Below are 3,303 nucleotides of genomic sequence, written 5' to 3' on the forward strand. Positions count from 1 at the left end.
AACTCAAAATATTTGCTTGCATATGCACACACTCATAAACACAATTGCACACATACACAAGATCCTCCCCCCTCATCTTAATCCTAAAATAAATGGTTAACCTTGTGGGGATCTGCTTTTTGACCCCAAATTGGAGCCTCCGACATAAGTGACATACCTGGCATGGACTAATTATAATGCTTTTATTATACTCGTCTCTCATCTTCAGCATAAATAAATGAAAAAGACAAGTTCCCACGATAAAAACATGAGTAGCCGTTCTACCAATGATTTCCGTTTCGTTTTACAGGGTGACTCACTGCTTAGCCTGTGTAAAAAGTAGGAAAATCACTGTTTCAGAGTTCAATCGACTGATTCACACCATATTACCTCAGCTAGCCACCATGTGACCAGCTGCCCATGACCTGTAGTGTACGTCACAGAGACAGTTCCCCACTAAAACAGGAAACCACTCAGCACAAACTCAGTTCCACTAAGAGGGAGCAAGGAGACACCGTGCTGTATAAATGACCAGCATCCATAAAGGTAAATTTCAATTTAATGGATTATTTTAAAACATTTAACTCTATAAATGTCAAATTTAAATGTTGTAAGCGGAAAAAGGAATCAAAGCAGTCGGATTAAAGTTTATCCCAGTCTATCCCATCTAATATGAATCATGGATGCCTGATTATTTCTGTCTGTGTGGCATTGTGCCAGTCTATGTATTGCCAGTGCCTGTTTTCTCCTGAGAAGTGTCTGATATGTGTTAAACGTTCGTCAAAGAGGCCGTGCTCCCCCGGATATCCCTTTGATGTCATCTGTATCTCTATGTGTGTGCATGCTCCCAATTTGTCCAGCATGACGGCATCCCCCAGCGACCCAGTAAACATTCTATTATAGAGTTATCAGCGTCACATCTACGGACACTTAGTGTGTTCACAGGAGCTATAAAATCTATTAATGACAGGTTACCCTGGGGATAAAGAAAGAAAGGGTCACAAGCATGCAGAGCTTAGCCCTGTAGAGGCCAACCATGACGGGTAGGCTACATACTGTAGCAGCAGTTATGGATGAGTTTTTTTTGCATTTGCACAAACACAAACTTTATCTCAATGTACATGCCTTTTGTTGCACCCTTTGCATCAAGAGAAAGTGGTTGACAACAGGCTCCGACACCTTCTCTGAGAGCTAGCCAGACGCCTCAGATGCTTCTGGGGTTCCAGCGCCGCCGTGTTTGTTCAAGGCAGTTTGTCTCTGTCAGCAGATCTAAATTTACAGGACAATAAATTATCACAGATCTGGTTCTCTGGCTTGTGCGCACACTCATGCACACGCACATTGTGGCTCGTCTGTCCCTGGAGGACGGTGTATTTTTAGGGTATGTGTCGTATTCTGACCTTTCATTAGCTTTATAGATAATGCTACTAGATTCTCAGCTGATTATTATCCAAACAGCCACTCAGGCCTGGTCCTTTTATCCTCACGGCTACTTAACACGCAGAAATTATGACAGTATTAAATCCATCCACAATAAGTGATCCTGTAAGGATTCAAATATAATATTTAGAATGGAAAATGTCCTCATAAAAATGGCAGCATTGGTTATTGTGTTCAAACCAGTGGGCAACCTCCGGATCTGAAAAGTGAAGCCAATGCAGTAAACTTGCATTCTGTCTAATAGCCAGCAGGGGGCGACTCCTCTGGTTGCAAAAAGGAGTTTGATTGTATAGAAGTCTATGAGAAAATGAGCCTACTTCTCACTTGATTTATTACCTCAGTAAACATTGGAAACATGAGTTTATGGTCTCAATCGCTTAAGTATTCTTCAATACAGCATGATGTTCATTAGTAAATTATGGTCCCATTTAGAGTCAAATAGACCATAAAGCAGGGGATGCTTTAGGGCATGGCTACCTTGTGATTTACAGGTCGCTACCATGGCATTTTCATCTTAAAACTTTAACCCTTTCACAGCGTGTTTTCAGTTCATGAAAGTTGATTGTAACATTTTGGTCACCTAACGGTGTCCACCCTCTCGTTTCACTTCTGGTTGCAAAAACGATGGCCAAGATGACCACGGCCATGTTCCCTCTGACCTGCCTGGTGTTGAGTTTGCCTGTGTGTCACAACTCGTCACATACTGCCATATTGTCACTCCCCTTGACGTCACTTTAGGATTAGGCAACAAAACCTGTTAGTTAGGTTTAGGAAAAAACAACAGGTTTGGGCTTAAAATTACTACATTTGTAAAGTGAAAACGAAACAGAACGTTGTGAACACAGGACACGAACGAACAGCTGATTGTAACGTTAAAGTGAAACTTAACGTAGAGGACATGAACAGTGGTTTCCTGGATGAAAGCCTTTAAACTACGTCACCACACTGCCGGAGCACTTCATTTACTGTTGCCACGGATGGATTTACATTGTAGTTAATGGAAAGCCCAGCGCGGTGGCATCAAACACCGACGGCCGTGACAAAGCCTCGGTATTTGACGCCCTGGGAATGAGAACGGGCTGTCCCATCAGTATGGGGACTCTAGCAGGTCTGACAACAGCGTGCCTTGGGATGGGAATACACGCTGAGCTCATCCCTGGACTGCCTGATTGGTGACAGGGGACACATTACTGGGCCATTAGTCCAACTCTTCCACCTACACTGCATGCTTCTCTCTGGCTGGTTTATTCAGCCCGTTCCCTTTTCTCCCTGCAACTTTCCTTTCAGAAATAATCCTGAGTGATTATAATGTATCAACACAGAAATCAATTGGATTAGCCCAAAAACCGCTGCCTCTGTAAATCTCACCTTTATCCCTCCTTCACCCCAGTGCAGCGTTTAAACATAGCAACCCCTGTCAGTACTTTTCCTCTGAGGAGACGGTTGCCAGATTGGACCTCGTACATCAGGGCAAACTTTTCCTCCAACTGACAAGAAGGCGTTTGACTCTGTTATTGTTTATGGGGAGAAAAGCTGGGGTCAAGTTCACAGAGACAGAGAGAGAGAGAAAGTCTGTTCCAGCTCCAGCCCCATGAGAGAAAGAGCATAACTCAGCCGTGTTTGTGCTTCCCTAATTCCTTTTGATTTAGCAGAAAATTGTGAGCTAAGCTGCAGTGCACAAATATTCACCAGAGCTGAGCTTCTTCGCCTCACCTCGCGGCCTATCACAAACCTGTGCCCAATAGTCTGTGTGTTTGTCTCTGTTTAAAAGTGTGTGTGTCCCAGCCTGCCGAGCTCTATAAGCAGAAATACAAATGTCTCTTAAAGGAGCTTATCTGTAACAGCAGCTTTGGCATAAACACTAGAGCTGTTTTCCAAAGCTTT

General features: G+C 43.4%; 1 protein-coding gene across 1 annotated transcript in view; it reads left to right on the forward strand.

Annotated features, from left to right (window-relative positions):
* Window positions 1-486: 486 nt before the first annotated feature.
* LOC119490290 (protein Wnt-2b-A) overlaps window positions 487-3,303 on the forward strand; it is a 19,895-nt gene continuing 17,078 nt past the window's right edge. Inside the window, exon 1 of the mRNA XM_037773586.1 lies at window positions 487-525. The gene's annotated coding sequence lies outside the window, so the exon portion shown is untranslated. The remainder of the gene's footprint in view (window positions 526-3,303) is intronic.

The sequence above is a fragment of the Sebastes umbrosus genome, chromosome 6 (genome assembly GCF_015220745.1).
Source record: "Sebastes umbrosus isolate fSebUmb1 chromosome 6, fSebUmb1.pri, whole genome shotgun sequence".
In the NCBI taxonomy this organism is placed as follows: Eukaryota; Metazoa; Chordata; class Actinopteri; order Perciformes; family Sebastidae; genus Sebastes; species Sebastes umbrosus.